Consider the following 20,018-nt stretch of genomic DNA (forward strand, 5'->3'; position numbering starts at 1 on the left):
AAATATTAATAGAAAAGAGACAGATTGTTTAGTAGATGGTATTGGGAAAAATGTCTTACAATATAAACAAAAGTAAAACATGATGTATAGAGAAAGACTCCATATAAGTTAAAGGTCTAAACATGAAGGTAAAACTATAAAGCTAAGAAAATAATGCAGAAGTAAACTTAAAAAAAAAAGAGGGGGGGGGGTGCCTGGGTGGCTCAATTGGTTAAGCGTCAGACTCTTGATTTCGGCTCAGGCCATGATCTCATGGTTTGTGGGTTTGAACCCCATGACAGGCTTTGTGTTGACAGTGCAGAACCTGCTTGGGATTCTCTCCCTCCCTCTCTCTCTGCCCCTCCCTTGTGAGCACTCTCTCTCTCTCTCAAAATAAATAAATATATTTTAAAAAAGAAAATATTGAAGAATATTTTAGTATCTGAATTGTGGAAAAATACAATACTTCAGAATCATGAGGTGGAAAATTGCTGAATTTGATTACGTTACACTGAAGATTTTTACTCAATGTCGGATACCATGGGGACTAATATCTGGAATATACATGAGCTTCATAAGAATGAACAAGGAACAGATATGAACCCCAATAGAAAAATGGTCCAGGAATACATGTACAGGCAATTCATAGAAGATAAAACCCTAGGGACTAATACACTTACAAAGAGATGCTTAAAACCATTAGTAATTAGATGGAAGCAAATTAAAATAACAATGACATATCCCTTCAGAACTGTCAGGTAGATGAAACATTAGCTGATGCTGCTAAGTGTTGGTGGGAGGAGAGCTATAGGAATACTCAGGCACTGCTCTTTGGAGTGTAGAACATAGACCACCTGTAACAAAGTGGCAGTACCTACTGAAACTAAATAAGGATATGCCCTATGACCAGCGATTCCACTCTTCATAGAACCATTAAGTGGAAACGAATGAGGATGTTCCTTGAAGCATTGTTTGTGGTGGCAGGAAGTTGGAGGCAATCCAGTTATCCTTCACTGGAGGAATGGCTATATAAATATTGTGAATGCATGCAATGGAAAAACATACTAGTTAGGCCCAATGAGCAATGTGTAGATGTGCACTAACAGCAACGTGGATAAGATTTAAAAACCTTGGGTGGAGTGAGAAAAGCAATAAAGAATGAAGTTTACAACACACAATAGCATTTGTGTAAATTAACAATTCATGCACACAAATGAATACTCACTTCACAGAAACGCATATGAAGATTTGAAAAAGATAAAAACAAATGAAAATTGTAACATTTGAGGGTAAGGAAGGAAATGGGAATGGGAGGTAGGGTTCCAAGTGAATGAATAAATAAATAAAAGAGCCTTGCAAGGTAGCATAAAAGAAAAAAAAAAGGAGGGAGGGAAGGAAGGAAGCAGGCGGAAAGGAGAGAAGGAAAAGAAAAAGACAGTAAACTTAAGATGTTAGGATATTTTTGAAGGACTAAAAAGAAGCCTTGATTAAAAGAAAATGCATGCCATGTTCTCAGATTTCAAAGTTCAGAATTACAATGATGCCAATTTTCAGAAAATGTAGCCATAAATGTAATTTAGTTCCATTAAAAATTTATGGGAGATTGCTTTTATTACTAAACAAGGTGATTCAGTGCTAGATGCCTTCCTTTTTTACCTCCTTTCTCTTTTCCACCATGCTTCGTGTCCTACAAGGCTGACTTGAAAGGACTGTATCAGAGGGCTTTCTTATCTTCTGGTTTCAGGTCTAGTTTGCCCTGCAGTAGATCGAAGGGCAGGAGCAGGGTTATTTGGGGGAGGGTGGTATTATTTATTCCAACTCCTGCCTCCTTGTAGGATCACCTTGGGTTGAAGGAGCCCTCTATTGTCCAGTAAATGTCAACACAGCTCTTTGCAACTTTAAGCCTAAAAGTGATAATGACTCCCCTTTGTAACTGAACCAAAGATGATTCAGGGCTGCATAAGAACAACCACGAAAATTTTGAAAAGATTAACAAGGAGTGACTTGTGCTGTAAATAAATTTAACTGTATTCAAAACCACAGTAATTAAAACAAAGCACAAGGATAGGTGTGCCTGGGTCGCTCAGCTGGTTAAGCTTCCAGCTTGGGCTCAGGTCATGATCTCACAAGTTCAAGTCCCGTGTTGGGCTCTGTGCTAACAGCTCAGAGCCTGGAGTCTGCTTCAGATTCTGTGTCTCCCTCTGTCTGTTCACCCCCCTCAAAAATAAATAAACATTAAAACATTAAAAAAAAATTTTTTTTTAAACACCCAAAGTACAAGGATAGACAAACTATGAGAAAGTGCTGCAATACAGCTCTATGTGTTTGGGGTTTTTTTATGCATGTATGTATGTGAATAAAGGTAATATTTCAATGGTTTGAGTGTATTGGTTAATTACTTTGTAACTAAAAAGTTAAATTCTTATGTCACACTCAGAATTAAATTCAAGGTGGATGAAACAGTGAAACGTAGAAAGAAAGAAAGGAAGAAGGAGGAGAAAAGAAGAGGAAGTTGACTAAACATTAATTTGAAATCTGGTTGGGAAAGATAAGTATAAAAATAAAGATAGAACTATAAAGACAGAGGCTAATCAATTTGATGACATAAAATATGTAAAAATAAACTGTTAACGTGTTAAATGTTAAAAACAAATATAAAAGACAAATGTCAAATAAGAAAAACACATTTGCAATAAATGACTGGTAAAAAATTAATTAAATAAGTAGCTTTTTCAAAATATTTTAAGACATGAGCAACTCAACAGAAATAAAGGCATTCACAGAGGGAAACTGTGAATGACCAAACTATTTATGACAGTATATTTTACCGTACCAGTACTAAAATGAATGTAAATTAAGGTACTATGAGGCTACTTTCACTTATTAATTTAATAAAAAAATAAAACTAGTGCTGACAGTTTTTGAAAAATAGAGGTATAAATTATTAAAACTTTTTTATTAATGGACTTTTTTTTCTTTAAGTAAGCTCTCAGCCCAAAGTGAGGCTTGAACTTACAACCCCAAAATCAAGAGTCTCAAGCTCTACTGACTGAGCCAGCCAGGCACACTAAAACTTTTGTTTAAGTTTATTTATTTATTTTGAAGGAGGGAGAGAGAAAGAGAGAGACACGGAAGGAGGGAGAGAGGGGGCAGAAAGAGAGAGGGAGAAAGAGAATCCCAAGCAGGCTCCACGCTGCTCAGGCTCCAGCAGCCTGAGACAGGGCTCAATCTCACGACCGTGAGATCATGACCTGAGCCAGAAACTGGGAGTTGGACACTTAACTGACTGAGCCACCCAGGCAGCCCCAACCTAAAAACTTTTTTGGACACAATGTACATACACACACACGTTTAAACTTTAACTTTCTGTGTAATTTTTTTCTATGAAAATAAGCAGAATCAAAGTCAAAATATATGTAAAAGCAAGTTTATCGTGATATTAAAAACTTTAACATAATGGGAATGCAAACCGGTGCAGCCACTCTAAAAAACAGTATGGAGGTTCCTCAGAAACTTAAAGATAAAACTACCCTATGACCCAGCAATTGTACTACTAGATATTTATCCAAGGGATACAGGTATGCCTTTTCCAAGGGGCACATGCACCCCTATGTTTGTAGCAGCGCTATTGACAATAGCCAAAGTATGGAAAGAGCCCAAATGTCCATCAATGGATGAATGGATAAAGAAGATGTGGTATATACACACACACAATGGAGTATTACTCGGAAATCAAAAATAATGAAATCTTGCGATTTTCAGCTATGTGGATGGAACTAGAGGGTATTATGCTAAGAGAAATTAGTCAGTCAGAGAAAGACAAAAATTATATGGCTTCACTCATATGAGGACTTTAAGATACAAAACAGATGAACATAGGGAAGGGAAGCAAAAATAATATAAAAACAGGGAGGGGGACAAAACATAAGAGACTCTTAAATATGGAGAACAGAGGGTTACTGGAGGAGTCGTGGGAGGGAGAATGGATTAAATGGATAAGGGGCATTAAGGAATCTACTCCTGAAATCGTTGTTGCACCATATGCTAACTAACTTGGATGTAAATTTAAAAATATTAATTTAAAAAATGGAAAATAATCAAAATATTCTAAATTGGTAATTAATTAATTAAAGTAGGGCACATCTATACGATTGCATACTAGAAAGGCATATAAAGTCTTTTCACATAATATTTAATAAAAGACAAGAAATCCTTACCTTGCTTTTGGTTAAAGGGAAAAAATAGTTCCTAGGATTTTAACAGGTTAAGTAGAAGTTCAATTAAATATAAAGGGGGGTATCTATATTTTCAAAAAAAGAACAAAATAAAAATGCCAAAATATTAAAAATTTTTATCTCTGGGTAATTACTATAAATATGGTCTTAAGTGAAAACTTTTATAATCAGAGGAAAAATTTAAGCTTAAAAGGAGCTATTCCTTTTGTTATGGTATACATAGAATGACAAAGTCTTGTTGGCTAGACAGTGGGCCATTATATATACCGGTTTTGAGTTAGTGAAAAAGAGTTTCTGGAGGGCTTTACACCAGTTACTATGTGATTCATAGTAAATATGAATATGTCTATTTACTATAATAAATATGTCAGCAAATAATTTTCTTAAATTGCAGTGATGGGCCAAATGGTATATTTGCAGTGATGGAATAATGCTTTTATTAGGCTGATTATTTTCTTGGAGATTTTAAATACCCAAATGAGAACAACGAAAAAGCTCACATTTGAAGCGTTCGATATAGATCAGCTGTGTTACAGAAAGTGCTGGGTTCTGTAACAAACCATTATCAAAAGATAAACTGAGGGGTGCCTGGGTAGTTGAGCTGGTTGAGCATCTGACTCTTGGTTTCAGCTCAGGTCGTGATCTCATGGTTTGTGAGTTCGAGCCCCTCATTGGGCTCTGTGCTGACAGTGCAGAGGCTTCTTGGGATTCTCTCTCTCCCTCTCTCTTTGCCCCCTCTGATTCACACTGTCTCTGTCTTTCACAAAATAAATAAATAAATTTAAAATAAAATAAAAGATAAACTGAGGCATATTACAATTTTAAGAATTTATTTGAATAAAAATTGATTGAAATCAGGCAGCACCAAAATGGAAGTAGTCAGGTGTGCCTCAGCCTTTGGAAACCAGGGGCGAGACTTCTCCAGAGATGGTCCAGAAGCAAAGAAAGGAAACTATTTCATTAGCTATAGCTTAAGCCTAGTTGCCTGTTTGTGATTGGTTGTCTTTAGGTTTCAATTTTGTAACTTTGAGGCATTTAAAGGTTTAAATTCTGGTTTGCTCACGTGGGTCACCCAGGCATGAGAACCACCTCAATTCGGTGGTCTCCTTGTTCAGTTAATTTAACAGCAGTAATGTGTTAATGTATTTTCATAATTTAGGTCAGAAAACAGATTCCATTTTCTGTTTTCTGAGAAACCAGATCATTATCAATAATATAAGGAGTGGGTATTTGAATCCTACCCCTTACTACTCTTCTCCTCCATGATATTGACTTGAATATAGACAGGAAGAATGGATCACTGCTGGGATCTAAATATTGGGTATATCATGTGCTCTCCATCAGACTGGAGAAGAAAGCGAGCTCTTTACCTTCCCCCCTAAACTCTACATTTTCCTTTTTCCTTCCTTCACTCTCCCTTCCCATCTTGTAACTAACACAGGTACACCCCATTCATTTCTGGCTACCTTTGCATTATAGTGGTAGAGCTAAATAGTTGTAAGGTCAGTAAAGTCTACAATACTAACCATCTGACCCTTTGCCAAAGAAGTTGCTGACCCCTGCTGTACAGGAAGGGATCACCAAAACAGAAATGAGCAGGCTTGTAGCATGGTTTTTTGTGGTTTTTTTTTTTAATGTTTATTTATTTTTGAGAGAGAGACAGTGTGAGTCGGGGAGGAGCAGAGAGAGAGGGAGACACAGAATCTGAGGCAGGCTCCAGGCTCTAAGCTCAGCACAGAACCCTACACGGGGCTTGAACTCATGAACTGTGAGATCATGACCTGAGCAAAGTCAGATGCTTAACCCACTGAGCCACCCAGGGGCCCTGCAGCATGGGTTTTTAATTGCTTCCAATTATCCTGATTTTTACTTTTTGCAGGAACAAAATCTCAAAGACATTGGACCTCCCTGGCATACATAGCAGAACTGTTCTTTTAAAAAGCTATTTCCTTAAAAAGAAGAGACACAGTCTGTGGGGTTGCACTGACAGAGTAACAATGAGTTGTTCATTTCCCCGTGGACTCTGGAAGCTATTTGAGCAGGTAATATATGCCTAAACCCAGTGAAAACCGTTGACAAGCCCAGTGCAGACAGACTTGGGACTTGGGCAAGTTAATGGGAATGAGAAAAGACTAGCAGCCAACAAGCATGAACTTGGGTATGGAGAATTCCTAGATGAAATGGAAATTTCAGAACACTAAGGGAACGGCGAAATAAGGACGTTTGCACGTGAAGTAACTAAAGGAGCCCTTGGACAGGACATTACTCTCAGCAATTTCTTGTTACTTGTAGGCCGACACCCACACTTCTACAGTGTGAGACCCGGCGGTGGGAAAGGTTTGTGAAGGTCTTTTTTGTTAGGGTACACTTGAGAGTCAGCAGGCAATTTTGTCTCACTATGGGAGAAAACAATAAAATCCCTGTAGGGACATGATATTATCTAAACTCTGTTAAAAATAAGACAACAGGCCCCAAGTGGAGTTACTTATGCTAAGCCCCACATCACCAAAGCAAGGCTTAATTACATTTTCAGCTCTCTCAGAAATGGAAGCTTAAAGCAGTCAATCGGGAAATGCCTGATCAGCACTAGTTCAGTCATCTGTCTGATAGACCCCTGACATCCACTAAAGGAAAGTGACCTTGCAATAACTAATCTGCCCTTTTGTCTGGTATAACTTGCTTGCCTCTGCTCCCTTTTGCTTATAAAAGTCTCATTTTGTTCAGCTCCCCAGATCTCCTTTCTACCTGCTAGATTGGATGCTGCCCGATTCATGAATCTTGAATAGTACCAGTAAGATCTTTAAAATTTACCCAGTTGAATTTTGTCTTTTGGCAACCCTAAACATTCTAGGTGCCTGGATGGCTTCAAACCAGATGTAGAGATTCATGTAGGACCTGAAAGAGAATTAAAAATTGTGGATGAGGGGGTTCCAACATGAGATGAGAGAAAAGCGGTGGGAGACTGCTTTAAGGGGGGGTAGTTTGGGGGATTCAGGTAAAGTGGGGGGATTGCTACTATGCAGGCCATCCATGAATACGGTGAGCTAAGGAGGGGAGTCAAAAGCTCAGTTCCAAGAGAAGGGAGGGGAGGAGGGCAAGGAAGACTGGCAAGGGGAGAAAGGGATAAAAGTGTGGAAGCTAGGGGTAAAGAGAATGGAGTAAAAAGTGAGGAACAGATAGGATGGTATCAGTCATGTGTCAGGGGACTCCCTCCATTTTTAAAGACTTTATTTGCCAGAGTGATAGTGGGATATAATGGATTATAATACACAGTGCCTTCTTTCAAGGAATTGACAATCTGGAGTTGGGGGCGGTGGGAGAGAAAACATGTACATATAAAAACTAACTAATAGAACAAGGCAGTAAAAGGAATACAATCTACAGAATCATAGCAGGTGGTTTAACCCACGCAGATGTGAACTGTAAAATGTATTTCTTTTTCATTCCTGAGTTCCTTTTTAAAAAACATCTCAGATCAGTGATTCAGTTAAAAAATGGTACCTAGGGCAGTAGTTTCCACTAAGGTTATCCTGAGGGTCATATCCAAGTGGCACAGATAATCAAAAAGACCATGTATATATTTGCATTTAAAGTGGTATGATTTACATGTTTTTGCATATCCACACGTACTATGCATATAATTATGTCGAGAGTAAGGTCTGCCCTTATGCACAATATTAAACTTTCTGTTAGTAGGCTGGAGGGAGTCAGTTCTTACTTTTCCTTGCCTTCTTCTTTTTCACTCATCTTCTGTCATTGATCTAGCCATCTTGTGGGAAAGGTGAAGGCAAGATGCATAGGGACCTGGCCAGCAGAGGGTAGAGTGTTGATAGGGATTTGAGCCACACCCTAGATTGGAGGGCACTAGACCCAGTTGATCAGAGTGCCATCTTCCCACAAAACCATATAAGGCTGTGTTTTCTGTGTTAAAGAGAGGCTCTGTCAACAATTGTAAAAAAAATGTGCTAATACTGTTAATAAAATTAATGATTGTTGATGTCTGTTTTCTTTTTCTGTCCTGAGAGACAAAATGCCTCAAGGACAGGGATAGATAAAGTGGTCGCCATTTATTGAAAGCTTATTATGTACCTGACATGGCCCTATCTACTTTATATAGTTTGTCATTCTATTTTTTAATACAATTAATTACCTTATGCAGTAGGTAATATTATCTCTACAGTTGAAAGAAATGAGACTTAGAGAGGTTAAGTGACTGGCCCAAAGTCACACAGTTTGTAAGTGGTAGAGCAGGAATTCGTTGATTGGTTGGTTTAATATATATTAAGTGCCTAGTGTGTGCAAGACACTGGCGAGGTACTATCTGCTGAACTCCATGCTAAGTACTAAGCATAATTAGCATCATTATTTCCTGCCTTAAAACAGCTTATTCTTCAGGGTCTCTCTTTTGGCAATGTAAAACCATTCATCCAATCACTGAAGCCATAAATCCAGAGAGCCATCTTAGATTGTATCTACTCCATCAATTCTCATATCCAAACAATCACCCAGCCCGATCAGTTCTACCTTATAAATATCTCACTCTTCCAAGCCCTCTTCTAAATATGCATTGCCACCAACGCATCTTTTGCTCATGTTTACCATACAGCTCTTTCCTTGTTCTCTAAGCTTCCAGAAAAGGAGAGTCACCAGAAATGGTAAGGATAACATATTAGGCATCTTCATTTTGCAGTGCTTAACATAGAGACCTGAACAAAAAGGATCTAATGTTTGTTTAACAAATTCTTGAATAAAGTTCTTACAAGTGAAAATTTGAAACCTAATCTGTCCATGAGACAAGAATTCATTTAAATATACACGTACTCTGAGAAAGTTTTCCTGGGCATGGAACCATAAATATTGCCATATCTATATATGGTATTTGTAGACTTGGACATTTTCAAAAGAGGTGCCATTGTCAGGAATAGATTCACACTGCAGAGAGCCAATAGATAGAGCTCATTCTGTCATGTAATGTAGTAATTCTAAGTGGAAGTATAGGAATAATTGTCGTGACCAAAGTGATCCTAGAAATCAGCCTGAGAGAGCCTCCAGACTGAGGGAAACAAAACGAAACAAAACAAACAGATGCTAGAAACCCCAGTGAACCAACTTAGGACACTTTCTGGAAATGAGGTCTTCTCATTCATATCAACCATTTTCTCCCCCACTTCCCAATGTAAAATGTAACAGCCATGGTGTATTCAAGGCCTCTTAATAAATATTCATCGTAGACTGATCGTGTCAGGGGATTGAAAAATAAGTAATACGTGGGGATTGGAAATTACTTAGTGATGCATAAGCAGACTCTGCCGCCAAAGGGATAAATGGACACATCAGTTCTTTAATGCTTATGATGTGCTTTCACATAAACTGTCTCTTGCAACCTCATTTTCATAACTATTGTCTCCATTTTACTGATGAGGAAACTAAAGCTCAAAATTAAGTGAATTACTTAGGATCATACTACCAATAAGGGTTAAAAGCCAGGACTTCTGATGCCAAATTTTTGTTCTCATATCATGTGACCAAGTGGCTGAGGAAATTAAAGAATTAATCAACTCATTAATTAAGAAAAAACTACTGAACACCTAGGCTGTTCTAAGCACTTAGGGTATGTCAATGTGCAAATTAGATGAAGATGTCTGCTCTGAAGGTGCTTATGTTTTCGGTTCTCCTTTAACGTGTTGAAAATCTCCCTTTATGCGGGAAGGGAGGCTTTAAGGTTCTTTCCCTTTAAGGACAGTAGCTGACTCTGGGGAACAACTGTCCTCAGGCTTCCATCATTGAGCATGGCATCTTGGACCACAAGCTTTTTGGTTATTTTTAATTACATGCCATCAATTTGACTACTGCACGTATCAGGTACTACAGAGTTATTTAAGAACACAAGGCTGTTTGCCTTTAATTAATTTAAATATACACACAATGTTAGGAAAATTAAGTAGACAAAAACATTTTCATGCATCATAGGCATTTTGCAAACATATACAGTGTAACCTGTTAATTACATTTTCCTTCACAAACCATTTATCTTTTCAAAGCCTTGCCTAATAATTTGATGCTTCTCGGTTACATTTTTAACTACTTGTGATTCATTTTTCCAGGCTGTTTCCAAAGGGATTGCCATGTCCCAAGTGAAAAGAAATATTATAATAATGTGGTACAATAAAACAACATATAGTGTCTCATTCTAGCTCAAAGACTATGTGGGATCATTCGAATATTCATAGAACTTACTTAGATAAAACAATATAATGAATCCTTTCCTAATCCCTTTCTTTAATCTGAAGGAAACTCATCAAAAACTCTATAAGAGAAATTTCCAAAATTTTATACATATCCCTTATATGTATTAAATGGCGTCACCATTCGTACTACTGGTGAGACAATGGAAGATGTATATATTGGTCTCTGCCCCCAGTTCCTGGCACAGAGTTCCTAAAACACTTGTAATTTCCTAAGTGATAAGAACGTCTCTTATTCTAATATTTGGCCTTTGACCCCATCCCTGACATCCCTGACTCCTAAAATCCTTGTAAATTTCTAATAAGACCACCAGGAGCATCTTTTGTTCTAATCAGGTGACTTTGGGTGGGCACCTAGATGGAGGCTGGTCCCCAGAAAGACCACACCATGATTAGAAGCTTGGAATTTTCACCTCTCCTTCCCCACCTCCAGTCCACTCTCCAGAGAGGGGAGAGCGGCTGGAAATGGAGTTAATAACTAATCATGCCTACATGAGGAAGCTCCCCTAAAGTTCCAATAGTATGGGGTTTGGAGAGCTTCCAGGTGGGTGAGCACATCCATGTACCAGGAGGGTAATGCACCCCAACTCAATGGGGACAAAAGCTCCTATGCTTGGGACCTTCCCTCACCCTATGTGTCTCTTCGTCTAGTTTCTTATCTGTGTCTGTTAATATATCTTTGAACAAACTGGCAAAACGTAAGTAAGTGTGTCCTTAAATTCTGGAGCCACTCTGGCAAATAATCAACTCTGAGGGGGAGGGGGTGGTAGGAACATGGGATTTGTAGCCAAGTTGGACAGAGTTGGGAGTAACCTGGGGACCTCCTACTTGTGGTTGGCATCTGAAGTGGGGGGCAGTCTCTTGAGACTGAGCCTTTAATTTATGGGATCTGATGCTATCTCCAGGTAAAGAGTGTCAGAATTGAGTTAAATTGGAGGACAGTCAGCTGTGTCAGAGAATTGCTTTGGTGACCAAAGTGTCAAAAGTGAAATGTTCTATGAGAAAGTAAAACAGAAAGATACAGGAGAACTGTAGGTTTTTCCAATATGCACCCCCCCACCTGAATCCAGAGAATCATTCTCATTGTGCCCTTCCCCTCACTCCCAGTTGGCAATTGGTGACTAAATTGGTTCATTTATGGTCAGACCCGTGTAATTGTCCTTGCTATGTCTCTACTCCAGGCAGACTTGCATCTTGTGTTTGAGTTATTACAATAGAACTAAATTTCGTCTCCTTGTCTCCAAGATCCACCACAACAGATAGGTGCGCTGTGAGGAGTACCATGCTGAGCTCCAGCCATACCAAATTGTTTGCAGTTTCTTACATGGGCCCTATTCTCTCAGATCCCCATACCCAGTTCTTTTTCTTTCTATAAAGCTCTTTCTGTTTAGTCCTCCTAAAGTTCTACATTCATTTTCCATATTCTAGTCAAGGGTCAGTTCTCTTTCAAATGAAGCATTCCCCCACCCCCTTTTACCTTCCTTCCTCTCTTCACTTGGTTTAGGCAAAAATGCCTATGCTCCTTTGTCCCCACTGTACCCAGTGCAGCACCTAACGCTTTACTAATTATCTTTCTTTGCATGTCTGTCTCTCTCTGACATTGTCCACTGCTTTGATAGGAGGCATGAGGCATGGATCTCCCAGTCCTTAGTAGTGACAATCAGTGAATTCAGGGAATCCTACTGGATGAATAAACAGACATCTTCAACAGGAAAGAAATGTCCCAAGGCCCAGAGGTACGGTAGTGCTGAAGTAGCATACCTTAAAAGAGGTTACGGGATGCTGTTCCCGAAAAGTGATGAGGTGGGCAATATTGGCTAACCTCCTTTTATGCTTCTGCTTTCATGGTAGTCTCCTTCCTAAATAGGTATAGAATTTCTATACAAATGACATTTGCTATATATGTTAGCAAAATAAGGATTGTAGAGCTTTCAGCACTAGAAGTGTCTCTGCTACTCCTGGATATTTTCTTGCAACTAGTTATACTGGTACCAGCTGGTGGTAAATGTCTTGGTCACAGTGTCCAAACCACAAGCCATATGCTGTGTCTGTAATCCACATGGGGTTTCTTGATCAATCCTTCTTTTATATACTTTCATGGGTAAATTCTCCAACTCAAACTATTTATTTTCTTTGTATTATTTATACTCTCCTGGGTCCCATAAAAAGCCAGAGGACTTGAACTTGCTTGCATTACTGACATATAGGGCAAGTTGCCCTTTGTTGCATTGTGTGTGCTGGCCCAAGGTACACAGTAAACTTTTAAAACATAAATATAAACCTGACCCAAACCGATGAATTTGACAATTTTTAATTTCACACAGCATAAGCCCTGAAAACTATAATGTTTGACAATACCATGGAAACTGATTTATATTAATTCATTGATGAAAAGAATCTAGGAATAATTTTACTCTCCAAGCTATTAAATCAGGCTCAAACATCTGCTTTTAATGGTTTCCTTAATATCTGCTTGATATTTCTTAATAACCAGCAAAAGTAGTTGCCAACGGGTTTAAGGAGAAAAACATAAGGAAATCAAACTTACAATTGAGAGATTCTGTTATTTTTATACAAGAGAAGTTTTCCTTAGGAGAATAATTTGAGAACCATGAAAACGAATCACCCTTTTGGAACAAATATTTAAATAAAAAACCATTCTGTGTACATTACAACTACCTAGGAAATAGTAAGATTAGGTTTTGCCTCCCTTTGCTCTTCTGGTTTTCTCTGCCAGGATGCTGTTTAGCATCAATCTACCTGATGAGTATCTTCACTGTTGCTCTCCCTTAACCACCTCACCCTACTCCATTATTACTACAGCATCTATTATATTCTATTAGGGAATCATTTGTTTATAAATGGTTCCCCAGCTAGATTATGAACTCACAGCAGGAAGGACTTGCATGTATACATTTGCACCTAGCACTGGATCTGAGCCAGATCCGGTATGTTAAACATTAAGATCCTTATTATTAACTACAGAAAATCTGTGGTCTCTGTTTATGTACTTGATCAATGTTCACTTTTATAGTCTTTAACGTGGGATTTAACACAGGTTGATTTAAAGAAATGCTTGCTCCATTAACAACTGTCTTACCTGGCAAGTGACCACTTTCCACTTGCTGGCCTCTGCAATTTCTCTGCCCGAGTCTCTGACTGCTGCCTTTATTCTCTGTGAAGTGAGTGTAAGCAGGTGACGTAGTACCATAGGTAGGCACCTGGACTCTGGCATCAGGTGGACTTGCATTCCAACCCTGCCACTTACTAGCTGTGTGATCTTGGTCTAGTTACTGGATCTTTGTGTTTCCATTAAATAGAAACTTAGAGGTGTTAGTTCTACTCTCCTATTTGCTTGAGTTTTCTCATCTTCAAAACAAGATAATCATGGGATTTACCTCCTATCGCTGTTGGAAACATTACATGATAAGAAGTGTAAGTTTCTTGGGGTACCTGGTTGGCTTAGTCAGTTAAGCGTCCGACTTTGGCTCAGGTCAAGATCTCACGGTTCGTGGGTTCGAGCCCCGCATTGGGCTCTGTGCTGACAGCTCAGAGCCTGGAGCCTGCTTCTGATTCTGTGCATCCCTCTCTCTCTGCCCCTCTGCTGCTCACTCTCTCTCTCTCACTCTCTCTCTCGCCCTCCCTCAAAAAATAAATAAGAAAAGACATTTAAAAAAATTAAAAAAAAAGGAAGCGTCAGTTGCTTAGAGGAGAGCCTGACACATGGCGAGTGCTTAGTAAATGCTAGTAATTGTGTCTATTTCATCCTTCAGTGGTAGAAGGGGTTTTACAAACCAGTTCTTGTCGGTAGGAAGAACATCCTTCAAATTAGGTAGCAAGCTAAAAACAGTCCTCCAACTAAATAAACAAATTCTATGAAACTTCCTATAACGCCATTAAAGGTACCTCTTGCAGCTGCAGCTTAGGATTTTTCTGATTTGCCATTTCATATCATTTTATCATGTTACATAGACGCTTCTTACTTTAATTATGTTCCCTGGACCAGCAGTGCCAATATTACCTGGGTGCTTGTTAGACATGCAGAATTTTAGGACCCACAGAAATCATACTAAATTAGAACCTGCATTTTGTTTTATCATTATTATTTTTTAATGTTTATTTTTAAGAGAGAGACAGAGACAGAAAGCACGACTGCGTGAGGAGAGAAGGCGCAGAAAGAGAGAGGGAGACACAGAATCCGAAGCAGGCTCAAGGCTCTGAGCTGTCAGCACAGAGCCTGAGGCGGGGCTTGAACCCACAAACCGTGAGATCTTGACCTGGGCTGAAGTCGGATGCTCAACCAACTGAGCCACCCAGGTGCCCCAGAACCTGCATTTCAATAAAAACCCCATATGGTTTTTATGCACATTAAAGTTGGAGGAGCACTGATGTAGCTACACTGTAGTTTCCTCATAAAACAATGAGAATAATCAAAGTACCTACTTCACAGGTTGTGGTGAGAGTAAATGTGTTAATGTATGTAGAGCACATTGAACAGTGCCTGATATCTATAGCAAATGCAAAACATCTTAATATGTATGTAGTGTTGAGAAACAGAAGGGAGAGCATTGCTCTCTTTCAATTGGCCGTGAAAAACACACGCCTAATATTGTGTTCAGTGTCGGGTGCTATAATTTATATACACATTGGAAAACTATTACATATTCAAAATTCAGTAATCACAGTGTTGAGGAAAACCACACTTTGTTATTAGAAGAATGGCTGAAGAAACTAGGAATATTTATGTGAGAGAATAACACACCTGTGGGAGACGACAGCTGCCTTCATATTTTTGAAGGTTCAGATTTATCTTTGTGACTCCAGATGGTAAAATAAGGACAAATGCAAGGAAATAATGGAGAGAGAGGTTTGATTCAAAATAAGTAACAGATCTAATTTCCTACAGTTAGATCTGTTCAAAGTGGAATGGAGTTTCTTGCAAGGGGGTGCGTTCTCTGCTCTGGAATGTCCAAATAAAACCTGGTGTTTGCCTTTCTGGGACAACAACAAGTATTTGTAACTGGGATGGTTTCTAAGGTGCCTCCCAACTCCGAGATGTAGGAGTCTCTGAGTGATAAACTGGAAGGGTGCTTGACCGTCATCTAGGTTCTAGAAACTTCAACCTTTTGTGGTGTTTAGGAAAGTCACAGGAAGTGACTTTGGCAATCTTATCTAACTAATTTCTCGTACATTCTCCCTTGCTTTCTAAATAGTTCCTTGTCCTTTCTTTTCCACATTTCAAAAGCAAGAAGAAAGAGGCAGCAACTTGAGGCCTTTCTACAACCAGTATACTAAGGTGACCCTCTTGGACTAAGAGAGGATAATCAACTGAAAAATTGGAATAATGCTATCACACCTCCCATCTGTCTTCTAGGTATTTCCTCCTTGAAATTGTGTTACATTGAATAAAAATTCCTTCCAAAGGCATGGAAGGTTTTTATACAAGACTCCTATATTTCTCTGATAAGAATTCTGTGGGATGGAAACCAATTTCACAATAAATTTCATATATTAAAAAAAAAAAAAAGAATTCTGTGGGAATGTTTTACAAAAATTCTGGACCTACTTGGAGCAGTCGATTTCAAAGCTAACGTAAGCAAATGTCCGAACTGAAAGTTAACTTGATCAACTAAGTGAGAGGGGAAAAACTCATCAAGGCTCATTGCATCACTGTATCATTGTATCATTGCTTCTACCAAAAGGAGTACACACTGGAAGACTCTCAAGCACCAAGGCAGGGCCATAGGGGTAACACAAGTTGGACAAGCTCAAATGATAAGATCAAACTCCTTCATCTGACCTCCAGTACGGTGAAGATCTAGGACAAATGATTGTCTAGTCTTTCACAAGCAACAATTGAACTTGTGAACCTGATAGAGCAAAGGCCAAAATTAGAAATGAAAGGAAGACTGACTGACAATCCATCGTGTGTCAGTGTGTGTGGCAGTCCACACACATTTCCTCATGTGAGTTTCACAATAAAGATGGGAGGAAGCTTAAATTCTTCTCATCTTACAGATGAGGTAGCTGAGGCTCAGAGGAGTTACTTGCTCAAGGTCACACAACCAGTTAATGGCTGAGTTGATATTCATACTTGGATGTTTTGATTTTCAACGAAGCTTCTTCCTGACTATTCCAAACCGCTAGAGTTTATAAAGTATATCCTTGACTTTAGACAACAAACAGAAAGTTAGAATTTCTTCTGGGCAAATGCTCACTGTCAATTATTTTAATAACTCAATAGACAATGTTCTAGGGGGTTAATGGCAGACACCAAATTTTTTAACTGGAAAGAGGCAGCTTTTTAGATGTGGATGGGTTCCAGAGCAGTTGCAATGCTTCCGGTCAGAGTCAGGTCTCCAGTCCAGGACTCCTGGAAGAAGCAGTACAGCAAGGAAAAGCAACTTGAAGACTCCAAATTGCTAATCAGCATGCATGTACCTCTATTATGTTCATGTGACAGAGCGTGCGGGGCTGGGGCTCGAGGACTCAGACACTGCAGTGTTGGAAGAACTGCCATTTCATGTCAGCATGAGAGCAAAGATTGGAGGGATTGGCTGTGATAAAAGTGTCAATAGTTAAAGCTATAATCACAACTTCAGGAGAGATCAACACCTACTATACAAGAGGATTTAAAAATCCAATAAATAAAGCTATATTGAGCTGCTATACCGAACCGTGGCATAAAGCCATGGTTTATTGGCAACGTAGAACATCATTGCATAATGGCTAAACACAAGCAGCATGCTGTGGTGGGCAGCGTGAAGCCCAGCCTGCAAAAAGCCAAAGAGAGGTTTTGAAGTGATTGACCAAGTTATATGATTTGCAGGTGCTTTTGTGTACCGTTTCACTGGTCGGTAACTCATTCAGGAGGTGGGAAAGGCTTGAACCCAGACTGGCAATTATGCCACTGGTTTTTGAGTTTGGAAAGAAGCCAGGAAGGGGGTCATAACGTGGTCTGGAATCCACAGGTGGCTTCTAATGTGTCTATAAAAAGGGAACGGAAAGGAACAATCAGAAGGTGTCTTAAAACACATTTGTGGAATCATATTTAATGGACAGGTGGCTCATTGTAGAATTTATTTAAAGTGTGTGTGTGTGTGTGTGTGTGTGTGTGTGTGTGTGTGTGTTTCCTCAAGAACACACAGGCATTATTGAAATTGATGGCATGTCGTCGTTTTGGGCTCTAGCTGGGATGCAAGAAATAACGCCATAACTGTTGCCACCTTCTTTGCCTCCAAAGAGGAAGAAATGAGCTTCTGTTAAAGCCACTCCCGTTGTCTTTCTCTCTCTCTCTCTCTCTTCTCTATCTCTCCTTTTTTGCCTACTACCCGTTATATAAAGCTATGTTTTAATTTTTAAAAGCAAAATAAAATAGAGAGCTATTTTAAGACAAAATATTAAATATGAGAGTGATTTGGAGCTCTGGGTTTGTTTTTTAAAATTAAATAGAGAGTCAGCATGTGGTTATTGTAAATAGGCGAAGCTTTAGCTCTCCCTACAGGCTTTTGTGACAGTAGCTGTCTAAAAAGGAAGAGAATATCAGAAGCTGAAAATCATCCCAAAGTGTTCATCAAAGAGAGTGATTTCCTTTGTCCAAAATGAAGTCATGAGCTGTTACCTGGGTCGGCAGTGAGTTTGTGCAAATTCCTGCTGCCAGTGACACTTTATCACATTATTGAAGCTACTGGGTCCTTTTCTTGTTTTTCAATGGTTCTCAACTCTTTGTTGAAAAGGAGAAAAGGGGAATAATCATAAAAACAACAACCACAACAATAATGGAATGACCCTGGAAAAGCCAGTCAGAAAATCTGCCGCCACTTTCCGGTTTGTCACAGTGTCTCCAGAGGGTAGCTTTTCGGTCTCAGCATCACACAGGAGCTTCTGATGCTGGGTTGGGCTCAACATCCACTCCAGATGGAATCACTGTGGAATAATAATCTACTAGGATGAGCCCTGGTTAAAAAACAAATGGACAGCAAAGATCTTCAGTGAAGCTTTTAATATTAAAAATAAAAACCAGTTTTGCAAACACACTTTGAACCACACCTCAAACCCAAAGGGGAAGAAATAGTTCCCGGATATTTATTCTTCAATGTTGCGCCAGAAGTGTGTGGAATCAATAATAATAATAGTAATAATAGTTGATAGTAATAAGTAATCACTAGTAAGTGTAACAACTGTCATTTGTTTATTGTTTGCTGTTGGCTATACATTCTGCTGAGTTATCTTATTTAGTCCTCACAATAATGCAAACATGTAGGTGTGATTTTTCCCTTTCACGAACGAGCAAGCCAATTCAGAAGTTAAGCTGCTTGCCCAAGGTCATCCAGAGGGTTAGGACTGGAGGTAGGGCTCCAACAAGGACCACCGGTCTATGGAGCCAAGACCATTAACCACTCTGCTCTCCTCTGCTGCCTTTGATATCTACTGTGCTACCCTGCCTCCATTCTGTTTTTTAAGAAGATACTTCTAGATTTGACCTGACAGCAAAAAATCAATTCAGCAAACATTACCGCTTTTCAACAAGCACATTTAGTATTTATGGAGTGCCAGAAATGAGCAAAGGATTTAATAGACACACACACAAAAGATCGCTAAGAGGAATCTGGCAATGAGAAATATATGGAGTAGGACAGAATATGGATGAGTCAGTTAAAGAAATAAGTGTAAAGAAGGTGAAGTGAAGTAAGCTATTAAATTACCCAGGCTGTCCTGGCTAACAGCACCACTGAGTAGGGGAAGGAGAACAAAAGACGTCATTTTGAGAGGAGTTAATATGGGAATAGACTGAAATGAGGAATCATGGAAAAGAGACAAAGAAGGGTTTTGTTCAGTGTTTCAGGAATTAGACATTAGGGAGAGGACCCAACATTCCATAAACATTCCTTGAATGCCAGGGATAAAAACAGGCAATGTTTCATGCTTCCCGGTGGTAAAGATCTAGGAGGGAAAAACAGACATCTAAGCAATAAGATGTCATAAGTGTTATGATAGAACTTGTGGAGGAAAAGAGTTGTTAAATCCTAGAGAAGAGAATGCCAGTTAGGATTTCCTAAAGGGACAATTTAATTAGGATCTTAAAATTTACAGAAGCTCTTGCCAAGTGAACTGAGGAAGTGAGATAGGAAAATAAAAATATTTAGGGGAGGAAACAGGATATGCAAAGGCATGAAGACGGGGTCCTTGGGGGATCAGTGAGTAGTTTTGAATGGCTGGATAAAGCATTAGAACTCGAGGGGATGTGCAGACATGTAAACCCAGACACATGAGCAGGGTCAAAGTCATGGGGGCTCTGCATGGGGAGTTAAGGAGTTTGGACTCTATCCTGCAGATGCTGAGTAGTCACTGAGGAGTACTATGAAAAGTATTCACCTTGTAGAAATCCCTGTTGTGGCAGTGTGACAGCGAGTGAGGGGGCTAAAGCTGGAGGCACGGAGACAAAAGGTAGGGGCTGTGCAAAGCTTAGTTGCGGTGGGAAGAGAAACATGTGGGTAAATGCAAGGGAGAGACAGAGCAAAGAGAATCTAGGACTGATTAGGTTCTGGGAATGACTCAA

The sequence above is a fragment of the Prionailurus viverrinus genome, chromosome C1 (assembly GCF_022837055.1).
Source record: "Prionailurus viverrinus isolate Anna chromosome C1, UM_Priviv_1.0, whole genome shotgun sequence".
NCBI lineage: Eukaryota > Metazoa > Chordata > Mammalia > Carnivora > Felidae > Prionailurus > Prionailurus viverrinus.